This window comes from Hyperolius riggenbachi, chromosome 6 (assembly GCF_040937935.1).
Source record: "Hyperolius riggenbachi isolate aHypRig1 chromosome 6, aHypRig1.pri, whole genome shotgun sequence".
Taxonomy (NCBI): Eukaryota; Metazoa; Chordata; class Amphibia; order Anura; family Hyperoliidae; genus Hyperolius; species Hyperolius riggenbachi.
Genome location: NC_090651.1, coordinates 238121390 through 238148173, shown reverse-complemented (window position 1 = coordinate 238148173; position 26784 = coordinate 238121390). Strand labels below are relative to the sequence as shown.

At 43.5% G+C, this 26784-nt stretch overlaps 1 long non-coding RNA gene across 1 annotated transcript; it reads right to left on the bottom strand.

Annotated features, from left to right (window-relative positions):
• Positions 1 to 3721: 3721 nt before the first annotated feature.
• LOC137522690 (uncharacterized) lies at positions 3722 to 19331 on the bottom strand. Its single transcript, XR_011022406.1, has 3 exons — positions 19209 to 19331; positions 11135 to 11287; positions 3722 to 3904 (listed from the first exon to the last, which is right to left on the bottom strand). It is a non-coding gene; the product is annotated as an uncharacterized lncRNA (long non-coding RNA).
• Positions 19332 to 26784: the final 7453 nt, after the last annotated feature.

The following is a 26784-nucleotide window of genomic DNA, read 5'->3' as shown; positions in this document are numbered from 1 at the left end:
TTACCTGCCAGGATTGGAACTGTACACCTGTAGAAAACTGATCTAAAACTAACAGGACAGGACTGAACTGGACTGGAAATGTACACCTTTAAGGCCTTGTTCAGACTACTGTATATGCGCTGCTATGCACATTTAGGCAGCGCGTATAATGTGCGACATGCAAGAACGTTAGAAGGGCATAGGCAGCCCTTTGACCGTTCTCATCATATGCGATGCACTATCGCACTGCTGCATGCATTTTTCGAATGCAGTGCAGATCCATTCACTGTAGTGAATGGGATCCGCAACACAGCGCATAGTAGCGCAGATGACGTGCGATCGTACGAGTTGCATTTTGATTGCACGGCCATCTCCACTAAATGATGTGAACTAGCCCTTTTATGTAAACCAAACCTAAGTAGAGACTGGGAAGGCATGTCATACTGGGTGTTACTAGGGACCACAAATCTAAGGTATTTTTGTCCATTAGTCTTTGTGGCAGCAGGGTCAGGGCTTAATGCTTTTCAATACTAGTGGATTTGATGCTGGTTTAGGTGATTATTTATTTTCCAATACAGCTGCAGATGGAAAACTGGTTGCTGAATTGCAATACAATATAATTTGGAGTGGAAGGCAATGATGGGTAGGATGATGTTAGCTCCACTTCCAGGATTAACTTGCTAGTTGCCACTTCTGTCTTTGCAACTGTGACTATTCTCACTGCCGGAGACTAAGGTTTCACTACAACCCTAGGAAAAAAAGCCTCCCTGTACAATACGTAGAGGCTACTTGTGTGGCATAAATAGGGAGGAAGATAAAGGACCCAAATGCAGCTACAGTAGCAGAAAAGCGAGCAGAATGAGCCAAATACTCCAGGCCAAGTAAGCTATTATTATTATTATTTATTTATTTATAAAGCGCCAACATATTCCGTGGCGCTGTACAATGTAAGAAAACAGACAAGGGATGCATAATGATACAGACAATGATATACATCAAGTATGAGCACTGATACAAGATACAGCACTGCTGATTACAATTTGATTTAACATGATGACTAAAATGTATAAATGTCTAACAGTGTGCAAGCAATTAAATTAATAACATTCCATGACACAAAAGTGTGAGAGCCCTGCCCTTGCGAGCTTACAATCTAAAGCTATCTATGCAACTGAGTGGTAAAGCTTACTTTCATTACTCATTGATGCAGTGCTCAAGCTGTTTAGAGAAGTAGTCGGCACCACTTAAAAGTAAAACTTCTTTTTTATTAAAGCAGCATAACAAACAGCCAGTAACAGCTTGTTAGTGACTGCTTGGTATTGCATGAAAAGAAGATCCTAGCAACAGGAGTCTTTTAAACGGGCTTAGGGCCGGTTCACACTCGGCACTTTGCGCGCGATTGCGTTCAGCTCCGCGATTTGCAGGCAAAATCTCACGATTTGCACTTGTGATTTCCGTTCATTACAATGGGAATCACAGAGCAATCGCCCCCAAAATGCTGCATGCAGCGCGTTTGCGATTGATCGCAACCGCTGCAGTGTGAGTGTCTCCATAGGGATACATTATAGCAGTGCTTTGCTGATCATTGGTGATCAGCAAAGCGTTAAAGAATCGCCCCAATGTTAGATATGTATTGCAACTGTGTGCCTCTGCTGACACATGAGGACATATCTTATCAGCTACTGAGAATAGACTGCAGGAGAGCTCTGCGAAAACAGCTTTCCATATAGTGAACACGAGGGTTTAACCCTTTCAGTGCTTCTGCACAAGTGCAACCAAGTAAAACTTCAGAGTTTTAGGATTTCCATAAATAGTATTGACAGTTTTTTCTCTCCATAAAGGTTATCGTGCTGTAGCTAATCTTTTAGAGCAGAGAGGAAGTTCTGAGATTAGTTCCACGTTAAAGGGACTCTGACCTCTAAATAAAAACGAAATTGGTACTCACCTGGGGCTTTCTGCAGCCCACCGTAGGTTGGGAGGTCCCACGGCATGCATCTGGCGCTTCTCCCTGAGCCTGTCCAGAAATAGCTGCCCGGCGGCTCCGGCGACACTGGGCCCGAGTGTCGGGCTCCGTTGCCTTAAACGTCACGTCTGTCGTCACCGCGTGGTGACGCAGAAAGCCCCAGGTGAGTACCAATTTCGTTTTTATTCAGAGCTCGGAGTCCCTTTAAAGGGGCACTATGGCAAAAATTTTAACATGTAAAATATATACAAACACATACAAATAAGAAGTACATTTTTTTCCAGAGTACAATGAGCAATAAATTACTTTTCTCCTATGTTGCTGTCACTTACAGTAGGTAGTAGAAATCTGACAGAAGTGACAGGTTTTGGAATAGTGCATCTCTTCATGGGCGATTCTCAGGGATTTATTTATTTTCATCAGCACTTAGTGAATGGCAGTAGCTCTGTCTGTGTGCTGCAGGCAGGGAAGCTGGCCAGCATCATTGCTTAAATCCTTTTTAGGGAATATCTTTATAAAGAATAAAATCCTTGCTGAGAATCCCCTATGAAAAGATTGACTAATCCAAAAACCTGTCGTGTCTGTCAGATTTCTAATACCTAAGTGACAGCAACATAGGAGAGAAGTAATTTATGGCTCATTTTACTCTGGAAAAAACGTACTTCTTATTTGTCTATGTTTGCACATATTTTAAAGAGACTCTGAAGCGAGAATAAATCTTGCTTCAGAGCTCATAGTTAGCAGGGGCACGTGTGCCCCTGCTAAACCACCGCATACGCGCCGCTAAACGGGGGTCCCTTCACCCCCAAACCCCCCACTGCGACACTTGGTCGCAGGCTTGGTCGCTCCTGGAGGCAGGGCTAACGGCTGCAGCCCTGCCTCCATTCGCATCTATCAGCCGCGCATTGCCGCCTCTCCCCCGCCCCTCTCAGTGAAGGAAGACTGAGAGGGGCGGGGGAGAGGCGGAGATACGCGCTGACAGACGCGCGTTGGGCAGGGCTGCGGCGGTTAGCCCTGCCCCAACCAGGAAGCGCTCCCCCGCATTACGGAGGGGATTTGGGGGGACAGGGACCCTCGTAAAGCCGCGGGATAGCGGCGGTTTAGCAGGGGCACACGTCTCCCTGCTATATATGAGGTCTGAAGCGAGATTTATTCTCGCTTCAGACTCTCTTTAAATTTTACAATTTTTTTGCTATAGTGCCCCTTTAAAGAACTACACAAATCAACCCTTCTCGCACCAACAACAGTGGCGTACACTGTCAAAATCCCTGGGATCACATTTCTCTAACTGAAGTCGTATCTGCATGATTTTATGCCCTGCACTAATTCCAAATGGTTGGCTGAATAGTTAGATGTAGGAATAATCAAGTGTACAGTTGTTCCAAATAATGCTCAGTGATTGTACGCAGGGCTTTCTTATCAAGCCATGTTTCATTGTCCTTTGACTGTCACTGAGCCTTTTCAGCATATGCGGTCAAAGCTGTTCCCACCTGTTTTACAGGACTCTTGCAGGGAGAATTCTTACACCACATCAACTTGTGGCCCTAAGTATGTAAAGTAAGTATTTTTTTTCCCTTATTTTGAAGCAGAGTAATTTTCCTTCCAATTCAGTTAAATCCACAGACTGCCTTCCCATGATTCACACTAATATGTATCATATTTACATAACCCTGCGCTGTTTCCAATATTGACAATTTTTTGCTAAGGCATACCAGTTGTTGATTAGATATAATTAAGTTAATCACACAATGCCTTTAGGGTGTTGAGATGTCTGTTATAATTTGATAGGCCATTTGCTGGTTTGGAACTTGGCACGGAAAGAGAGAGAGAGTTTGCAGTGATTTCATTCTATAAAAATAGCTGGAATCAAACTTTTTCTTGTGAGTAGATTTTGCTGAGATACATGTTGTGATGGGAGAATTGGTGGTTGTTTTCATTAGCTTGCCAATTAAGCATTACCGTCTGAGAAATAAGAGAAAGATATAGACAGTGGATTAAAAAAAAAATCAACATTTAATATTTAATAAAAGCTTATGTAATCAGCATGGATAACAGATAGCCAACATTTTCAGCTAAACCGCTTCCCAATTTTAGAATGCAGCGGAAGGGAAATAGTGTGTTGTTTTTTTTTTTTTGCGGTTTATGCCCCTACTAAAAAATATTCACACACTTAAAGGGTATCCAAAGTAAAAGAAAAAAGTTAAACTTTACTTACCTGGGGCTTTTTCCAGCCCCTAGAAGTATGTCTGATTGTTGAGGTTCCACTGTCCTCCAGGCTGTCGCTGTCCCTTTCATATGATCACCAAACGAATTTGGGTCATGGGATTCTGCAGCTGTGCAGGTGTGCTGTGCATCTCTCGAGATCGAGCTCCTGTGGCTGGCCGTTGACCACTAGAGGCACTCAGCACAGAAGCTCATGACTCAGCATGGGTCGACGATCATTTGGAGAGGACAGCAGCAGCCTGGTGGACAGCAGAACATCAGTGTTGGATCAGATAGACTTCTAGGGGCTGGAAGAAGCCCCAGGTAAATAAAGATTAACTTTTTTTATTTTACCTCAAACACCCTTTAAAGGCCCTGAGGATTTATTGCTTTAACCACCCTGGCGTTCTATTAAGATCGCCAGGGCGGCTGCGGGAGGGGTTTTTTTTAATTAAAAAAAAACTATTTCATGCAGCCAACTGAAAGTTGGCTGCATGAAAGCCCACTAGAGGGCGCTCCGGAGGCGCTCTTCTGATCGCCTCCGGCGGCCAAAAGTAACACGGAAGGCCGCAATGAGCGGCCTTCCGTGTTTTGCTTACTTCGTCGCCATGGCGACGAGCGGAGTGACGTCATGGACGTCAGCCGACGTCCTGAGGTCAGCCGCCTCCGATCCAGCCCTTAGCGCTGGCCGGAACTATTTGTTCCGGCTGCGCAGGGCTCAGGCGGCTGGGGGGACCCTCTTTTGCCGCTGCTCGCGGCCGATCGCCGCAGAGCGGCGGCGATCAGGCAGCACACGCGGCTGGCAAAGTGCCGGCTGCGTGTGCTGCACTTTATTTGATCAAAATCGGCCCAGCAGGGCCTGAGCGGCACCCTCTGGCGGTAATGGACGAGCTGAGCTCGTCCATACCGCTAAGGTGGTTAATGTGAACCTTGGTAGCCTTTAGGACTGGAAATTATTATCCAGTGGGCAGGGCCGGTTCTTGACTTTTTGCTGCCTGAGGCAAACTTTTGAGGATGCGCCCCCCAATTTAAAATGATCGCACAGCACCCAACTCTGCTTAATTTAATGTTCTCACATGACATGCTGCAGCTCAGCTCAACGCAATAGCACACTGGTTTGCTGTGAGTCTGTGATAAACAAACTGCTCACCCTCACCCACTCCATTCCTCCTCAGTTTGGACAGCAGTGCCACCCTTCTGCTGTGCAAGTCAAATGAAACACTGCTTCTCTCCTGCCTCCCCCCTTCTCACTCACTATTAGACTTCTCACACAGCACAACAAGCTCCTTTTCCCCAATGATGACCTCTTCACCTCGCTCTCCTATTGGTTCTCCTTCTACTCTGACTGCATGCTTTTAGTGTAAACACAGTACAAAAATGCTGCCCCTGTAATTTCTGCGCCTGATGCAAATGTTTTACCTTGCTTTATGAGAGAACCGGTCCTGTCCGTGGGCGATAGGAGCCCACTCCTCCTCCCCCCAGCATGTGCAGAGTATAAGTGCATTGAGTGCTGCTATATATTTACCATGTCCAGGCTGCATCGAGTCTCTTCTTCTGAGGCTTGTGCGTGTTGTATGCTGAGATCATCGGGCTCCCGATGCATGTCATATCATCAGGAGCCTTGGGGGGCAGCGTAGAGCGCGCAAATGCCTGAAGGAAGAGGAAAGCGTGGTCTAGGTAAATATAACAGCGCTCCCTGCACTTTAATTACTCAGCAGAAGAGGGGGAGAGAAAGGATTGGAAGAACGGTGTGTGTGTGTGTGTGTGTGTGTGTGTGTGTGTGTGTGTGTGTGTGTGTGTGTGTGTGTGTGTGTGTGTGTGTGTGTGTGTGTGTGTGGTGTCAAGGCAAGTTAGCTTTGGCTCCCCTGCTGATCTTTTTGATTAGCTGAAAAGGGAGAGGGGTCAGAGAAAAAAGCAGCCATCTTGATATCCACTATGCCCTTGAGAACTGCCTAGGAAGCCTTGTGGAGGACCCTGCATTTGGGGGAGGGGGAAACCAATTGCTTAATAAAGAGTTTTTGGATACGAGAGGACACCAGAATGCAGCAGGAGAGTCATGCATGCACAGTCATAGCATACAAATTCCATGTACATAGTGACTTGGTCCATATTTTTGAACTATGAACCACCATTGCCATGAGGGATAGTAATTAAAAAATACTTAAGGGGGTTTTCTACCCACCATACAAAAATGCAAAAAAAAAAAAAACACCACTATTTATTGGGATTATTTTTATTGTTTAGTATTTCTATAGTGTTGACATCTTCCACATCAATTTTATACATTTTCTTGTCACTAACTGTTCCTCACAATCTATTCCCTACCACAGTCATATGTCCAACATAGTCTAGGGCAATTTTTTGAGTGGGAAGACAATTAACTTATCTCTAAATTTTTGGGATATAGGATAAAATCAGAGTTCCTGGAGGCAGGAGCGTAGCAATAGGGGGTGCAGAGGTTGCGACTGCATCGGGGCCCTTGGGCAAGAGGGGCCCTGAGGGGCCTTCCCTCAACTGCATTATTAGCTCTCTATTGGTCCTGTGCTCATAATAATCACTTCTATAGATACTTTGAATAGTGGTAATCATTAACAAACTGTTCCTCACCCTCTTCTTACACCTCTGACACTGTAGTTGCCATTGGCAGGTTTTAGTGCATCATATCAATTTTTATGTATAGAGTGCATGGGGGGCCCCAATGTAAAACTTGCATTGGGGCCCATAGCTCTTTAGCTACACCACTGCCCGGAGGAAACCCACGCAGACACAGGGAATTGAGCTAAACTTTTGCCATTTTGAAGCTTCACCTGTGAGGTACAGCTGTTTCTTTTATTTATGTGTTCTTGTCTCTTTCAGACACACAGTACGATTTATGACTCTTCAGTAAGTGTAAAATTGAATGGTGTCTTTCTGATGTTTGAGGTGGTTATGTTCATATTACTGTCATCATTTAAATGGCAACTGTTAGCTACACATGAACATCAACTAAAGGCAATTTTAAAGGTCAACTCCATGGTGGAAAAAATTAAAGTTTCACTTATACTGTATCAGTCAGTGCAGTTAGTTATTAAATATGTTTTCTCTTCTAGCCATGCATACAATTTACTCCATTTAAAAGATCACTTAAATAGCCTTTTTTGAGCACCTGGAAGCACTGTGTGCAATGGTTTGAGTTTAAATGATCTTCCTCCTTCCTACAACTGATAACAACCACACATTGGCCACACCAGGCAGCTGAGAGCCTATTAGAGCCTGTTAGAGAGCTCTGATAGGCGGGGAAGGGGCGTTTTGCAGGCATTCCTTAAGCCCCTTTCCTGTAGTCTATCAACATTATGAATGTCACCAGATTCAGGGGGGGGGGGGGGGGGGAGAGAGATGTCCTGCGGATGGGAACATGCCTCTGTGTCCCTTTTTTAGATTTAATAACCGCCTCCGGTTCTCTTTAACTACTTGAAGACTGCATCACGCCAATGGGGGCGTGGTCATGGCGTCAGCCCCAGGACCGCCTAACGCCAACTGGCATCAGGTCCTGGAGCCGGCTACTGAAGGAGATCGCGCGCAGGATGCGCGTGCATCTCCTTCTCGGGGAGGGGGGACGGAGCTCCGCCCCCCCTTCAGTCTCCGAGTGGCTATTGCCGCTCGGGAGACTGTTAGACTGCGTGATCGCCGTCTATTTACTCTGTGCAGCGCTGCGATCAGCAGCATCGCTGTACTGGGGACAGCCGTGTGATACGGCTGTCCCCCTGGGCACAAAAGCGCGATCGGCAATGATAGGCTGAAGCCTATCACAGCCGATTGCTGTGATAGGCTGGCTGGGGGAGGGAGGGTGGGAGGCTAGCTGGGGGAGGCAACAAAAACAGTTTTTTTTAATAACAAAAACACACTATAAATATTTATATATAAAAAAAAACACAACAACTGGGGGGCGATCAGACCCCACCAACAGAGAACTCTGTTGGTGGGGAGAAAAGGAAGGGGGAGGGGGGGGAAATCACTTGTGTGCTGTGTTGTGCGGCCCTGAAGCTTGCCCTTAAAGCTGCAGTGGCCCTTTTAGTAAAATATAGCCTGGTTTTTAGGGGGGTTTAGCACTGTGGTCCTGAAGTGGTTAAACATAAAAAAAACCACCAAATAAAAACATCTTTTTTCATATTCTTCATCTGTGTTCCCTTTAGTCCAAACAAATTGAACACTGAGAATGACTGGTGGTTTATTAAAATACCGTTCTCACAAATAAATAATTTTCTCTTACTGTATCCTCCCTAAAATAATGGTCCCCTCACTCCCAAATCCTCTCATACTCACCTTATATTCAGAGACTTAGGGATTCCTCTCAGTGGACTGCGATGCTTCACCTCAAATTAGGGCTGGCTGCCTAGGCCAAACCTTCCTCTCTCCCACAGTAAAGAGCAAGATGGAGGTACATTTGAGCGGTGCTGGCCCTATTCGTTGTGTTAACCCAAAGCAGGGGCATAACTAAGACTGCGGGGGGGGGGGGGGGGGAGATTTGTAAGGTGGCCCTACTGCTACTTCACTCCCTTTGATAAAAGGATCCATCCTCCAGATCAGGTGTTTTTGTGGCTGCACTTGTTGTTATGGGTGTAAGGATTACTATGTAAAGGTCACAAGGGTTGGCAAGGGAAAGGGTGTAAACATTCAGGGGCCCAATGAAAGTTTTGCTGGGTGGCCCATGATTTGTAGTTACGCCACTGACCCAGTAGTTTTAGAATGATCCTATGAAGAGTGAAGCCCTGCATATTACAACAGAGACGCGGCTATCACAGGTCCTGGCTGTGGTCTACAGCAACAAAACTCATTTTTGTCTTTAGTGCAGATTCACAGAGAGTAAGATCTATATCTTTGTTTCTATAGCCACAATGATTAGATTTCTACAATAACCGGTTCCACGCTAACCCTTATTATGCAGACAACCATCCCTTCTTTTTTCAGCCGCTAAGTACTGCATTTCCCCATGATTAACATTAGCCAGAAAGAGATTTATGGGGAAGCAGGAGAGACAATCAGAGCTCACAAAGCATCTCATGAAAATATTTTTGGAGTGCCGAGATAAGTCTGCTCAGTTCCTTGTCTTGTTCATGTAGAGGTTCCTCTGCCAACTCATTTTACAATGGAATGGAAAAAGGCGTTTGAGCGATGGTTTGCTGAAGCCTATGCCTTTCCCGTCCTTGATTAGCAGGAGCCAGCAATGATTTGTGTATTGGGAAAACCTCTGTGAGCCTTTCCCAGAACTTTCCAGACGAACATCTTTCGCTGCAAATAAGATGGGCATTTCAGTCCATGTGGTCCAAATATTTCACATTACAGTTTCATTTCAGCAGCATTCCCTGTCCAGATGATTCCCAGAAAATACACATATTTTTCAATGAACCTCTCGCATCTAAAGCTAATAGGATACAGATAACCGCAAGAATAATCGTATTAACCCATCTGATTCTACAAGGACCTCTGCTGATGGGAGACTGCCCTAGAGTTAAGCTAAGAGTTCTCTGAAGGAGTTACAGCACTCCGGTGGAACAGGATTGGCCATTTATCTCTTCACCATCCACAATCCTTTCCTTCCTCTCCCACTCTCTTGTCAGGAGCTGCTGATTAATCGCTTTGCCATTCTTTATTCCAGATGGTCTCATTTATTAAGTATGTTTCATTCATTTGCAAATGTTCTCTGGAGATTTCTCTAAAGTGTTACTGTACTTTCATGGTAACAACATAAACAATTCCCTCCAGCTCACCTATATACATTGCAAAGGTTGCAACAAATTTTTCTAAAGTAGTTTACTTCTTTCCTTTTTTTTGTTTACGTCAGCTGGGGCCGCAGGTCTTCCAACAGGGGACTGAAATTGGTGTCATTGCTGAGAACGGGCATTTGAAAACGTTATATACCTATAGATGGGAAAAGTCCTACCTGCATAAATACAATACTTACTGAACAGTGACACAGAAATGTAAAAATGAGAAACAGAAAGCGTTTTTCATCCATTAATAGACTGTTGCCATGGAAGGATATCTAGCTTATTATGCGTATTTAGGATTTTTTTTTAGTAAGAGGGCTTTTTGAAACCCTTACAATATCCTAATGATTTTAAGTCAAGACAGTGATGTACCTGGATCCCCTGAAGTTTTGAGGGAATGGCAGAGCCAGTGTGGTTAGTAATATTACTGTGCGGATTACAGATATTGTTAGAGTAAGATGAGGATATATGTTTTTGGCAAATGTTAGTGTATGTTTAATGAGTTATGTTGAAAAGTAAGGGCTAGTGAGTGTTAATTTTGGCACAAGCTTCAAGTTACAGGTATCAAATGGAGACTGAAGGTTTCAGTTAGTAAAGGGCTAAAGTTAGTACTAGAAGGAAGAAGGTTAGTGTTAGGGAATTAAATAGTACATATTGGCTTCCAGTAAGTCTGATGCTGATTCATTTCAGTACCTTCTTTTACCAACAGTCCCAGACTGAATGACAAATATCCAAATTATGAAGATAGTGATACACAGTAGCCAGACCCATTAAAGAACATAAAAGTTTTCTCAGGTAAAAGTTGGTTCGCCTCCTTCCATCCAAAAACAATGTCACTATAAATTAAGAAGGTAGCGCTACACAACTGCAATACGTCCCAATATGATCCACAATCTTCAGAATTTTGCTGGTACTGATAGAGATCCTCTCAATATGACACAAAGTCACTGCCACCACACCCGATGGGTAGACTCACCAGTTCCACAGACTTATAAGTAGGTCAGCATGCACATTGGAACACTGGGCTGTTCAACACCAAAATGGCAATGCAGATATCACTTTTTCTTCTAAAGCACACTCCTCTTCCTCTCTTAGATCAATACTCTTGCAGATATAACCTCACTACAAACAAAGCCTCCAATAGTGTAAAACTGTATAGCCGTTTATTATATTAAAATTGATGTGCACTTACAAATTCCTTGACATACAGTAAAATTGGCTCAGAGTTAAAAAAAGAAATCACCTCATATGTAGGGCACTGGCTGGCTCTCAGGCACGCTACGACCTCCGCTATACCGATGTACTGCCAAGAAGCTCCATTTCCTACACGTGTGCTGCTCTCGTTTCCGTGGAGGCTGGCCTGGACGTGGAAACTTGTCCCGAAAAATGTTGCAATCTATGAGAGTTTTATTTATTAAAGAGACTCTGTAACAATTTTTTCAGCCTTAGTTCTTCTATCCTATGAGTTCCTATGCCTGTTCTAATGTGCTGGGGCTTACTGCAGCCTTTCCTAATTACACTGTCTCTGTAATAAATCAATGTATCTTTCCTCTGTCGTGTCTGTCGGGCTAAGGCTTTGAATGTGTGGAATGTGCAGGGCTGCTTGTCATTGAATAGAAGTGATACACACCCTCTGCAGGCCCCCTGCACAATCTGAATGACTGACACACTGCTGTATATGTGATCCTATTACAAGCTGGTTAGTTTGTTTGTAAACATTGCCTAAAACTGTTAATTACAAGCCAGGATTGCAGCAGAGAGTGGCAGAAACAGCACAGAGGGGCACAGGAGAAAATAAGGAATAGAATGGTATGCTTTTTAGTGTAAGAATATTAGAGTACAGATTCTCTTTAAAGATAGAGAGCTGGGGTAAATGTTAAGATTAGACATTCAGAATTCCTGAAGGCAAGAGGAAAGCTGTGTTTAATTAAGTAAAAAAAGTTCCTAATTTGGGGTGGCTGAGGAGTCTAATAGTGACTGGTCCAATTCCATTGTTCTTGTCTCAAAGATGGTACTTATCAATTACAAAGCTTAATGTCTACCCAATACTCTGTGAGGATGAGCTCCAAGATTGGTTTGGTGATCCCCATTTTCTTAGTACACTAGACCTAACGAAGGGGAACTGTTTATTTCTTTTCACAATTGACATTTAGGTGTTTTAAAGCATTCTTGTAGCTGCCTACAATTAGTGTTGTTGTTCGAACCCGGGTTTGCTTATTTGGAAACCTGGATAATGCCATGAAAAGCAGTCCAGCACCTTTATGTTCTGAGAGAGTCACGGAGTTGCCTTTCACATCGCACTTCACATAACTCAGATGTTTCCTCCTTCCAGCTTGGAAGGAGGAAACATCGGAAATGTTTTTTTTTTTTCTTTCAAAAAGACCTTTTACTTTTTGAGAAAATCAGCTTTTAAAAAAGCTGAAGAGAAAATGTTTTTTAAACTCAGTAAAATGACATTTGACTGTGGTACACTTTACTATATACAGAGTTTCAAGTTCTGTATACTTATTTTATACAGGGCACCGGAGGTGGGGAAGAGCTCCTTGTCCATATTATGGGGGGAGAGGCAGAGGCTTTGCCCCGCCTATCTTCCAGTACCTCCCATATCATGGACCATGCCATGCAGGCTGGTGTAGCTCAGAGTGCAAAACCACACGGTCAGAGCTCTTCATTCTGACTATTCCAGTCTACATGGGTGCCAAGGGGTTAAAGTGGCTAGGGAGAGGTGACCATACGCTGTCAGTTTTCTTAAAATGTATAAAATGTTTATACAGAACTTGATATGTCCTAAAATGTACCACAGCAAAATATCCCTTTTGGAGGAAGGAAGTTTGAGCACCAGCATAGGCACCCACTCAAATATTGTTTATAGCAGAACATTTGGGAGCTGAAGGTGCCTGATAAATAGCGAGTGCCAGGGCCGCCCGCTATTTGTGGGCACAGTTTGCATAGTGGGCGGCCACTTCTGCACCCAAATTTCCTGTTATAAACAATATTTGTATGGGCGCCTATGGCAGGCAGCACCTGATAATTGCATCTATTTAATTTCGGCACCGGTCAGCTTGGCTGCTGCTGAAATTCCCAGTGGCGTCTTAGCAACTTGGAAGGGAAAGTAATTTGGGGTCCGTCGATTGCGGGAACTCAAACTAATAAGTTGTGTGCGGGGCACAGACTATAGCATTGCTGCTATAGCTGCGCGAAGCTCAGGTGCTACATGGCCGGTACTGTGCGACGAGAAGAGGCGCCTCGTGATATTTAGCATTTATTCAATAAACCATATTTAGCGCTTTTACTATAAACGTAGCATTGTTTTACCATGGGTTTGCGGTAGGGGTGGTTAAAGAGGAACTCCAGTGAAAATAATGTAATAAAAAAAGTGCTTCATTTTTACCATAATTATGTATAAATGATTTAGGCAGTGTTTGCTCATTGTAAAATCTTTCCTCTCCCAGATTCACATTCTGACATGTATTACATGGTGACATTGTTACTGTGGGCAGGTTATGTAGCTGTTTCTAGCTGTTCTGGCCTTGCAGACAGCTCTAAACAGCCATTTCCTGTCTGTGAACACTGTTACATTGTGGCAGTTTGCCCAGAGTACCGTACGGTACCAGAGCCTCTTGTGGGAGGGGTTTCAGCACAAAATCAGTCATACAGCGCCCCCTGATGGTCTGTTTGTGAAAATCATTATATTTCTCATGTAAAAGGGGGTATCAGCTACTGATTGGGATAAAGTTAAATTCTTGGTCGGAGTTTCTCTTTAATGTTAGGCGCAGACCTGTTTCTTGGAGTGGGTGGGGCAGGTCACCATCTGAGGCGCAGTGTGGGAGGTGGGAGCAGGGGGTGCAGAAGGAGGAGAGGAGAATGCCGAGCGCAGTGGTGAGTGAACAGAAATTTTCGGAACTCACCATCCAGCAAGGCTGTGAGAAGACGCTGATTTGACTCCTCTTTGGTGTCCTGGACCACCATTGCTGGCGAATGTCAGTCATGAGGTGACCAACTTACTGGTGGTTTATGTGATGACACTGATTTCCTACAGTTATGTAAACCCAGGATGCCCAGGCAGGATGTCTCTCGAGTTCTGTTTGGCTAGGCTCTGCACAATTGGGGGGGGGGACGGGTAACTGCACGTCTCCTGAGTTGTGGCTGCGCTCTGCAACTGAACCTCAAATAGGAAAGCATATACCTATATTCCTATTCTCTGTGTATATATACATATTTATTTCCTCAGATAAATGCATTTTTTTGGGCAGACAATGCCAAAAGAGTGCAGTAAATACCATTGAGGCTACTTTCCCACCAAGACGTTGCGTTTTAGAGGACGTTATGGTCGCATAACGTGCCCCTTACACAACGCATGGTGGTGTTGAAGTTGGACGTCAGATTGAGCCGCGTTATGCAGTTCTCAAAGCAGCCACTCCAGGTTAGTGATAGGAAATCCGGATCTGTTTAAGGATTCGGATCATTTGAATCGGATCATTGAAAAGATCTGGATCTTTGAACCGAATCATTTGAATAATTTTACTAGGGAAGCAGACTGGGTGAAATGACTAGCAGTATAATATAATTGGGATTTTGTTCCTTTTAGATAGGAGAGGAAGAAAACCTTTTAATCCTTTTTTGGGGTCATCCACTTGGCCCACCGAAAACTTTTTTTATATATAGAAAGGGCCATAAGCAGTTCATGCAGAGTATTTTTTAGAGAAGAGTTATTAAAAAATACTTTATTGACACAAAATCTTTAAAAATTCCAGGAATACTCTCAATAGGAAGGCTCCTAGTGAATATACAAAGGGCCTGATTCACAAAGCGGTGCTAACAGTTAGCACGCTAGTGAAAAGCCCTTTATCACGCCTAAACTCTGTTTAGGCATGATAAGTTTAGGTGTGATAAGTTTAGGCATGATAAGTTTAGGTGTGATAAGTTTTTAGGCGTGATAAGTTTAAGCACCAACTGGGTTATCACCGCAGTGCACAGCTGATAAAAAGTTTTGCGCTAGCAAAGTCTGGTGCACTTTGCATAGAGTTTAATGGCGCTGCTTTGCGTGCGGGACTTTGCGCGCGATCTAAACTTATCTAAACTTATCATGCCTAAACTTATCATGCCTAAACTTAGCACGCCTAAACTTATCATGCCTAAACTTATCATGCCTAAACTGAGTTTAGGCATGATAAAAATGGTTATCACGCCTAAAGTCTTTAACTGGATTATCACCGCTTTGTGAATCGAGCCCAAAATCTTCCAAAGCAGGAATATAACAACTTAGTGCAATACAAAGCAGGCAAGGACACGCTCGTTTCGGGCACAAAGCCCTTCGTCAGGCCCAATGCACAAAGCACTATCTATTAATCCTAGGAAAATTGCATGACAGGAGCATCACGAGACAGGAAAAACATCTGTACCAACCAGAGTGCACTCCCGATCTAGCAGCTGCTTTGATTCTTCACCAGCCTTCAGGATTGTGCCATATACGTCTGGTTGGTACAGATGTTTTTCCTGTCTCATGATGCTCCTGTCATGCAATTTTCCTAGGATTAATAGTGCTTTGTGCATTGGGCCTGACGAAGGGCTTCGTGCCCGAAACGAGCGCGTCGTTGCCTGCTTTGTATTGCATTAAGTTGTTATATTCCTGCTTTGGAAGATTTTGTATATTCACTAGGAGCCTTCCTATTGAGAGTATTCCTGGAATTTTTAAAGATTTTGTGTCAATAAAGTATTTTTTGATAACTCTTTTCTAAAAAAAGACTCTGCATGAACTGCTTATGAAATGACTAGCAGGACAGGACTTTCCCTGCACTGTACATTCTGTATGTTCCTGTTTCTTCCAGACAGACATCCACTGTGAACCGAATCTTTCATTGTGATGATCCGGATGATTCGACTCAGAAAAAAGATCCGGATCAAATGAACGATTCGTTCATGATTCGGACAACACTACAGTCCTACCACGAGTCACCACAGTGCAGTGAATATTAATTAGCCATGTGGCTGGCGCGGAGGAGGAGGGGAGACCTCCTCCTCCAACATTACTGAGCATGTGCAAACAGTCTAACGTGGCTTAGCCTACTATAACGTACATCATGCAGCACTTTCTTTAAACATGCTGCGTTACTATGTAACGCAACGTGGGCACTGTGAACAGCCCATTGATTTATCCTTGCTGTGAGTTAGGCTGCGTTACTGGCTGCTGTAACGTGGGATTTTAACGCCCCACTGTGAAACCAGCCTTAGTGTACTGCACTCAAAACACTGGACACCCAAAGGCATTTAAATATAAATGGTTTTAACATTTTGTTTATCAAACCATTTTTTCCATAGCTGGGGGTGAGGGTGCTCTCTGGCTGATAAATGCAACATATACTGGAGGGGCTCTCTAGTTGAGGTGAGCTAGAGGCTGGCAAATGCAATGTTTACTGCTCAAAAAAATAAAGGGTACACTTAGTATGATGAGAAAAGACGCCTTAGAGGGGATCTAATTAACATGTATAAATACACCAGAGGACAATATAAAAGCTTGGTGGATGAGCTTTTAGTCCCTAGGCCTTCTCAAAGGACTAGAGGACATGATCTGTGCATGGAGGAAAAAACGTTTTAGCCATTTATTTAGGAAAGGGTTCTTTACAGTAAGAGTGATTAAGATGTGGAATGCATTGCCACAGGAAGTAGTTATGGCAAATTCTACAGTATATCTGCATTTAAAGGGGGCTTAGATGCTTTCCTTGCGTTGAAAGACATCCATGGCTACAATTACTAGGTAATGCCTAATGATGTTGATCCAGGGATTTTATCGAATTGCTATCTGGATTCGGGAAGGAATTTTTTTCCCTTTTGGGGCTAATTGGACCATGCCTTGTAAAGGTTTTTCGCCTTCCTCTGGTTTAACAGGGATATATGAGGAATCTGGCTGGTGTTGTTCCTTGTTCTCTGGTTGAACTCGATGGACGTATGTCTTTTTTCAACCCAAATAACTATGTAACTATGTAACTTTGACTTACATTGTGTTAAGTGTTTCCTTTATTTTTTTGAGCAGTATATATTTGGTGAAAGGGGGGGGGGGGGCAGGAAATGTGAGCGGTGTCATAGGCACCCTTATAAATATTAGCTATTTATCTGACCTTCCCCCGGGAAATTTGGGGACTGGAGGCATTGAAGGTGTTTCTAACATTTGCTCATATTTGTATGGGTGCCCATGACAGTGGTGCGGTGCCCAATTGTTTTTTGAAGCGTATATGCGGTGCTGTGGGGGAGGTCAAGGAAGGAGGGTTTAAGGTTAGGCATGTTAGGGTTGGTTTAAGGTTAGGCATCGGGGGTTGGGGGTAGGGTTAGTATCAGTGGGGTGGTTAGGTTTAGACATCAGCGGGTGGTGGTGGTGTTTAGCGATAGTCATCAGTGTAGCAGGGGATAGGGTTAGGCAATGGAGGGGGGAGGATGGTTCTGTGTAAGTGTGGGGTTATATTTAGCTGCAGTAAAACATTGGTAACATTTACTGGAATTACCACTGTAAAATAGTTGAATATTGGTAAATGTTACCAATATTCTACTATCAGCTACTCCTGGGTGCTTACATTTTCTTGTGCATTTTTTTCATGTAAATAGGGTATTTTATGACTCTTGCCCTAGGAGCAATTTCATCTTGGCATGACATGGGGGTTAAGGTTAGGCATCAGAAAAGGTTTGGTTAGGGTTAAGCATAGGGGGTGGAGGTTAGGCTTAGCCATCAGAGGAGGGTAGGAATTTGTGTGAGAATAATGTTAGGTTTAGCTGTAGCAAAATATTGGTATCATCTACTGATATTTTACTATCGTAAGAACTTTTCATAATACATTTACCAGTATTCTACTAGCCAATATTTTGGGCACCCTTTATGTATCATTTTAACGAGTTTGATTTTTTTTTCTTACATTTTTTTAAAAAATATGATGGTTATGTGTGAAATTATTTATGAATTTGTGGGAATTTTGTATTACGATATTGCATCATATTTGCACATTTTGATGCAAAATTTAAGCTCAACACTAAAAGTAATTTGCCAAATGAGTGCTGGTGGTAAAACGGAAGAACTATAAGACCAGTGACTGATGATGCTCAGATTGAACAGGAAAAATTACCCAAAAGTGCAGATGAAAGAGGTAGAGCCTGGATGTCAGATGCCTATTTTTTTTGTGGCAGGAAGAAATCTGCTTCATCGGAGGCCTTGTAAGACTTCCAGGTAATTATTAGCTTCCCTTCAGATCCTATATCCCAGTCTTCACACTTTATTCTTGCTGGCTTTGCCCCACTTCAACTTTGATTTTGCATTCGACGACCCCAAGGAAGATTTTGGGGTCTCTTTAAAAGTTTTCAAGCATGGTGGTCTATGCACACCTCTCATCAGTGGTGGACACTGATGGGAGGTGTTTAATGGCGCTATATACAGTAAAATAATAATAATATTACGTGGCATGCTTGTTTTACCTATTTATTATGCCTTATACATGGCTCAGACATACTTCTCATGTCACACATCCTCCTAAGGTAAGGGTCAAAGACTAATGGAAACTTAAAAAAAAAAACCATATTATTTAAATGACATACAGATAATAACAAGGAGGTGTCAGTGACAAAATATGAGGCATGCTGATATAAGGCATGCTGCCCATGCAGCAGAACCGATTTCGAGTTAGATGAAATAATGGGTGTACCATAAAAGTACATGAACCAAGCCGGGGCGCAGCTAGAAATCAGTGACACCCGAAAAAAATACCACACAAACAGCCATGTGAAACCTACTGTGGACCATTCTAGCAAGTGGAGATGGCTGGTTTGAATTGAAAAGTTACATGTTTTGCAGATTGACACAGTTCTCAAAAAGAAGAAAAAGGAGGGGGAAGTGGGATGAGACTGTGAACCAATATAGTGTAGTATGTTAATTAACCACAGGAGGGAGAGAGATTATTATTATTTTGTATTTATATAGCACTGACATCTTCCACAGAAATATGTAGAGTATACAGTCTTGTCATTAACTGACCCTCAGAGTGGTTCACACTCTAATTCCTACCATAGTAGCGTGTCCATCATAATCTAGAACTCATTTTTAGGGGGAAGCCAATTAACTTATCTGTATGATTTTGGGATGTGGGAGGAAAGCAGCGTGCCCAGGGGAAACCCACGGGGAAACATACAAACTCTGTTCAGATAGTGCCATGGCTGAAAATCGACATTTCGCTGGACAAGCCCAAAGTCTTTAAGTTATACCGCTACTAAGTTCATGTACATTTGCCTCCTCTCTTGACACCCAGTTTCCCACTACACTCGCATCACACATTAACACTCACCTAGTGCCCAGGAGTGCCCCGGAACTCCCAGGATCCTAGCAACCCTGGTTGCTTCTATCAGACTTGGCTATTAAGACGCAAAGTTGCTGCTACTAATGTTATCCAATGCAGCTGCTAAGAACAAGGACACGCTGCAGCAAATAGTTGTGGCTGCTCTAATGTGTCACCAACTGTCTAATGTGTTTTACCAACTGCATTGAATACCATTAATAGCAGCTGCTTAGCGACTAGTAGCCATAACTGTAGTGTGACTCGTCTTCAGGGCTAAGATAAATAGAGACTTAAAATGATTGTAACCTAAAACAATCTTAAAAGATTGTTTTCAGGTGACAGTTTGATGGACTTCTGATGCAAATATCAAAATCTATTTTTACTCATCTGGGGCTTCTTCCAGCCCCGAGCAGCAGTCTCAGTCCCTCGGGGTTGGTCTATATGGCTGATATTGTGGTGAAACCCCTCCCACAGTGTGATGTCATGACTGTAGTCTTGAGACAATTTACTGCCTGTGAACCTCATTGCATTGTGGGAAATAACAGCTTTTTCCAACAGCCAAACAAGCAGAATCTCCCTCAGTGCATAAAATGTAAATTAGAGAGAGGAAAGATTTTACAATGGACAAACACTGACTAAATAATGACTAAACAATCGATAAATTAATATTGTAAGCAATAAGCAATTTTATTCATTATGTTTTTTTCACTACAGTTACTCCTTAAAGAGAATCTGTATTGTTAAAATCGCACAAAAGTAAACATACCAGTGCGTTAGGGGACATCTCCTATTACCCTCTGTCACAATTTCGCCGCTCCTCGCCGCATTAAAAGTGGTGAAAAACAGTTTTAAAAAGTTTGTTTATAAACAAACAAAATGGCCACCAAAACAGGAAGTAGGTTGATGTACAGTATGTCCACACATAGAAAATACATTCATACACAAGCAGGCTGTATACATTCTTCCTTTTGTATCTCAAGAGATCATTATACACAGGCAGTGTGCATAGAGGGGCCAGGAGGGGGGAGATGCTTCACAGTACCACAACACTGAAGAACTTGGCAGCCTTCCAGACACAGGCTGACAAGTCTGACAAGAGAGAGATAAGTTGATTTATTACAGAGATGGTGATGATAGTAAAACGTGCTGCAGTAAGCCAGAACACATTAGAATAGCTTTTGGAACTTGTAGGATGATAAAAAACAGGATGCAATTTTTGTTACGGAGTCTCTTTAATATCAGGGTCACCTTTAATGTGATGATTAGTATTACAATACAATAATAAAATTTGTAAAGTGCTTTTCTCCCATAGGACTCAGTATTAAGGTAACAGAAAATGTAAGTGGGGATCTCCACGAGTGTGAGGGTCAACATTATGGTACCCATACACGGTACAATAAAAACGTTCAATTTTCCTGTATTTTTATACCACAACAATCGAATCGAATGAAAGTTGAAAAGAAACTTTTTTTTTTTATAAAAATCCGATCAGACATGTTAGAAAAATCTTTATATTTGATCTAACAGAATAACCGAACTAAATTATCTAATCGAAAAAAAACCATGAAAAATTGTACCATGTATGGTCACTTTTAGGCAATTTTGTCTTTCAACAGATTCATTATCTTAAACTGTAACCCACAAGAAGGCAAAAATAAGTGATGTTCCATTCCAAACAGCTGCCAATCAAAAGTCAGCTTTGATGAGTGAATAGCAGTGAAAATGGCAGGTGATTTTTGAATGGCTATCTTAGATCTTTTCTATTCAACTTCTTTGTGCAGTATAATCCTGGAGGTGTATAAGTTACGTGACTGAATTTTGTATACATTTTCCTCTTCAGAATGTTCCCCATGCAGTGGACAATAGAGCTTCAAAATTATTTTTGAACATCTAGTAACGGATCATTTGTTACCTAATTGCTCTATTTCACACATCTTTCCCCTTTTGTGTCACACATTTCTCCTATTTTCTACTTGTGAAAACTATTTCATTGAACGCAGAGAGATCCTGGCACATAAATTCTTAAAATACCAATGAGTGAAGGCAAGAAAAGTTCCTCATGCTTCCAGTAAGTGGCGTCCTTCCTCTAAATTTGATTCCAAAGTGCTAACAAGCCTCTTTCAAAAGCAATTCCACACTTTGCACATCAAAATCATTAATGAAGCAGCAAAAAAAATAAAATAAAAAAAATTTAGGTTTCAATTATATAAAATTTAAAGCCTTTCGTCTCTTGACAGGATCATTAAGCCTCCTTACATTATGAGTAATAATATTAAATGAACAAGCCATCTATCAGCCTGTGGAAAGGACAAAACCAGGAGAGGAATGGGGACCGGGGAAGCAAGAACACATATAAATGAAAACGCTTTATATCAGGGGTCTCAAACTCGCCGCCCGCGGGCCATTTGCGGCCCTCGATACAATATTTTGTGGCCCTCGCCGGCAAAAGCTTCCTTATAGTTCGCTTCAGTGCTCCCAAGTAATCCGCCGCATCCCTGCCGCTAAACGAGGGCTGCAGAGCCCCCAAATCGCCCGGGGCGCAATCTGCCGGCATTTCCTGGAAGGGGCAGAGCTTTCAGCTTCAGCTCTGCCCCTCCTGACGTCAATCGCTGCACGGATCGCCGCCTCTCCCCGCCCCTCTCTGTGAAGGAAGAGTGAGAGGGGCGGGCAGAGGCGGCGATGCGCCGCGATTGTGAAATTCCTTATGCGGCCCAGCCTCATCCTGACTTTGCCTCCTGCGGCCCCCTGGTAAATTGAGTTTGAGACCCCTGCTTTATATATATCCTTTTCAGGGAGTGTCTTTATAAGGAATAAAGGCCATGTTGAAAACTCCCATGAAGAGATGCACTAGTAATTTTCTAGCCGCCCCACCACTTGTTCAGATTCTATAACTGTTTCCGAGTACCTATGATTTAGCATGATATACAGCAGCAAAAACTCAACTGAGCTTTTCAGTACAATTCTTAAAAAAAAAAATCGACTATAGGGCAATAACACAATAAGTATTTTAAATGAGCAATCCCTTGTATGACTAAGCCACTATTAATTTATGTATGACTACCTTGAAAAGATGAACAGTAAAATTCATTTATGCATACTTAAGATTGTGTGCAGAGGGCTTTTGAAACATAAATTGTTCTCTATGCAGTAATAGAGGAACATCGAGACACTGCACCTTATAAACTCACACCTTTGATCAACAGCTGAGTACAGACATAGTGCTATGCAATGGGAGTGAGAGAAGAGCCTGACAACTGTTTCATGGAAACCAGCCAGAAGCTATGGGCATGACCAGATTTGAGGCAAGTCAAAAAGGCCATGGCTTAGGGCACCAGGAAGCAAGGGGCGGGCAGCGGGCTGGTACACTAAGTCAGTTAAACTAAAAAACATGTAAATCGTAGCAGTCACAAACCCAGTCTGTGGCTGCCCTGCTTCCACAGGGACGAGCAGTGGAGCACCTCCCAAGCACAGCACAGAATAAAGGAAACGCAGGACCAGGGAAGTACACAGGATGGGTAAAGCACAAAGCGAGAGCACAGGACCAGGGAAACAAATGGGACAAGGGGAGCACACAGGAAAGGGCGGTTGGGGGAGGTGACAGTGGGCCTTGGGTGGTAAAATGTCCAAAACCGGCCATGACTACGCATCAGTCATTGAGTAAGGTGCAGTTTTATGAGGCACAGTGCCTCATTCCTCTTTCACTGCGTATTGCATGTCTCTCTGTTGTGTACATACTTATTAAAGGACAGCTGAAATTAGTTGAATATGGAGGCTGCCATATTTGTTTCCTTTTAAACAATGCAGATTGCCTGACAGTCCTGCTGATCCTCTGCCTCTAATACTTTTATCCATAGACTCTGAACAAGCATGCAGATCAGATGTTTCTGACAAAAAATTGACAAGATTAGCTGCATGCTTGTTTCAGGTGTGTGATGCAGACACTACGGATATACGAAGATCAGCAGGATGCCAAGCAACTGGTATTGTTCAAAGGATACCTGAGCAGCAATATATTTGCAAAATGAGGGAATGCAGGCATGCGTAGGAAGCAGTTCTCACGCCCACCGCTCCCCTGTTCTCCTCTGTACCCCTCCGTTCTCTCCAAAATGCCCCCCACAGACACTTCCAGGTCGGTGAGTATTGTGCAGGAGTTGGCCCAGTGCCGTGCATCCTTAATCGTGTGCCCCCTATGGCCGGGGGCGCTCTGTGCATGTGTACTACATAGTAGTGATGTTGTAAGCGTGCGCAAAGTGCTCCCGATCATGGCGCCGCCAGGCCAGCGACTGCGCGCTACTCACCGACCTCACCAACCAGGAAGTGGCTATGGGTGGCATTTTGGAGAAAATGGAGGGGGAGGTCGGAGAATGGAGGGAGCTGTAATACGTTACAGCTCAGGTATCCTTTAGAGTAACTGTTAGGCATCAAAAACAAAATCTATTCCCTATTTCTATCTTCAATACAGATAAAAAGGATGCTAAAAAGGCAATGCCTAACTTAAAAATCAATCTTACCTTTTTTTATTGGTGATGAATCCTCATGTCCCCAGCTCTAAAGGACGCAGCACTTAGCCGCAAAACAGAAGTTACAGTGCAGGCTGGGGTGGGAGGAGTTCTCCTTTACTTTTCTCCCCAGACACAGCTAGTTCAGCCTGATTGGCTGCAGCCTGTGTCACTCACTCCTATCCCTCTCTCATTGGCCGCCTCACATCTTCACTGTCCGCCCCCTCTCCGCTCTCCAGCCCGACAGGCATCTCCGTCCCTTTATTCGGGGGGCAGCGGGCATCTCCGCATCCATGGGGACCCCCGGCCCTGCTACTATTTACAAAGAGATTCCCCCTGCATTATCCCTCCACTCTGTAACATCCCTGCTCGGCCCGCGGCATTACAGAGCTTAGCGGGGAAGAATATATGCAGCGCACACAGATTCCCCTCAACATGGTTCCAGGCAATGGAGCTGCATTTATTCTTCCCAGCTAATCGCTGTTATGCTGCGAGACGAGATGGATGCTGCAGGGTTGAGGGTAAATGCAGGGGGAGTCCCTATCGATATAGTAGCAGGGCTGGGGGGTTCTCATGGAGGCGGGGGTACCACTACAGTAGCGCTGGCTATTGCTCAGAGGAGGAGGAGGGGGTAGTAAGGGAGGAAATGACGCCAGCATTGGCTTCGCTGGAGGGACTAAAGATGGCCCCTGCCAGGGAAAAGGATTCTCTGCATTACCTTTTTTTTTAAATTCACTGAAATCAAATCGTGGACAGTGCAATACATCTATCATGTAAGTAGAGCTAGTATTTATCTACTTATACGTGTGTTTTTTTTATCCTGGCATAGTATGGCTGACAGCTCCTCTTTTTAAAGAGTAGCTGTCGGGCATAAAATCAAAAATCTATTTTTTATTTTTATCTGGTAAACAAGTAATAAGGATGCTAACCAGGCAATCCAAAAGTTAAAAATCACTCTTATTTTTCTTCTTCATAAAACAACATTCCCCAGTTTCTGTGGCTCTTATTTGGTACATCTGCTGTACAAAGGAAGTTGCAGGGTATGCTGGGTTTTCTTTTTTGCCAAGATTGGCTTCAAGGTAGACACAGACAGAATGAAAAATTCTAAGAAGGATTTTCTCTTTTTATACTATAGAAAAATTACTAAAATCATAATGTGGACAGTGCAATTACATATGTTATGTAAGTACTAAGTATTTACTTATATATGTGCTTTTTTTCCTGAGATAGTATGGCTGACAGCTCCTCTTTAAAAGTAAATAGATATGGCAGACACCATATCCCTCTCACTTCAGTTGTCCATTAAGCAGAAATCCAACTGACGTCAAATACTACAGTAAGCATCTAGTGCCAGTTTTTTCTCTATTTGTTTGGGATTGTTCTTTGCACATAACTGGATGTTTGAAGTGGACTGATCTTTCTCTTAACATTTGCTTTCATACACAAAATGTATTAACGACCGCCTAACGCCGATAGGCGTCGGCAGGTCGCAGTGGTGTTTCCATTCGAGCGCCCGTTTCATGTCAGTTCACAGAGGGTGTCTCCGTGAAACAGCCTGCGAGCCTCTGATCGCGGCCCGCAGGCTAAATGTAAACACGCGGGGAAGAAATCCTGATTGGCCGGGGATCGCCAGCATCTGATAGGCTGAAGTCTATCAGAGGCGGCGCAGGACGGATCACCGTCCTGTGCCACCCAGAAAGAGGAAAGAGGAGGGGAGGGAGGGGAAGAGAGGGAGGCTGCGGAGGGGGGCTTTGAGGAGCCCCCCCCCCCTGCTCGGCCACACAGAGCGGCGGTGATCAGACCCCCCCCCCCCCCTCCAGCAGGACATCTCCCTAGTGGGGAAAAAAGGGGGGGAAGTCTGATAGCCCTGCAGCAATCACGATCTGTGCTGCGGGCTGGAGAGCCCATCCAGCACAGATCACTTGAAAATCTTCTGGTCGTCAAGTGGTTAAACAATGCCATACAATTAGTATTTACATTTCTAACTAAATGATACTTTAGCATTGTAAAATTGTTGACAAAAAATCTTACTTTCTTCAAGTCAGAATTCCAAGAGACTATACAAAATGAAAGAATATAAGTGGTTCGATCCAGGACCCACTAGTAGCACTTTCAATGCACTTGCTGATCACTGGTGCTTGCGAGTGCTGCTTCAGAGTAGGTAAACTGGACAGTGGCGGTGCTTTGGTAAAATGGGTGGCCCAGAGACCGCAATGTTAATTGCGGATGTAGCGGCGCCCAGGGGGTAATTTGGGCACCAGCAGTGCCTAATATTTTTTTGGGGGCGGGGAGCATATAGGCAGAGGGAGTTTTTATCAATGAAGTTGGTGCAGATTTTGTTGTATTGTGGTGGTGGTGGGGGCTCATTGTCATTGTGTTGGGTTGTCATTAACCCTCTGCACTCAAGATGCTTACAGCAAGTTGGAACAATAGCAGCAATAAAAAAAACAACTGCATTCAGTGCAGGGCTGTGGAGTCGGTACAAAAATCATCCGACTCCCCAGTTTATGAAACTACCGACTCCAGGTACACAAAATTGCTCAGACTCCTTGACTCTAACGTCCTAGACTAAAACTTACAAGGGCTGTGGAGTTGGTACAAAAATCATCCGACTCCCACTTCGAATCCTCAGTTTATGAAACCATTTACTCCAACTCTAGGCATCCAAAGATGCCCGGACTCTGACTCCAACTCTACAGCCGTAAATTAGGGGCTGAAAGGGGACAATCGCTTCCAAAATGAATTGCATGCAAAGCATTTTTTACTAGACCTTTTCTCTGCTAGTGTTCCAGGTCAGCTTGCTGTGAGTGTCTGCAGAGGATTAATGATTGCATTTACTCATTCACACTGCCCAAAAATGTTTGTACTCAAGATGGCACTAGTGAAAAGTGGGTAATCTGACAGTACTTTTGTACCTTAGTGCAGTATCTTGTGTTTCCAGCATGGAGAAAGTAATATTTGGATACATCTGCACAAGGTGTGAACAGACACCTGCTATCACTGTAGATGTCAAAACCCACTGCTCATATAAATGGAACAATCACTGCAGAAATCTTAAAGAGACTCTGAAGCGAGAATAAATCTCA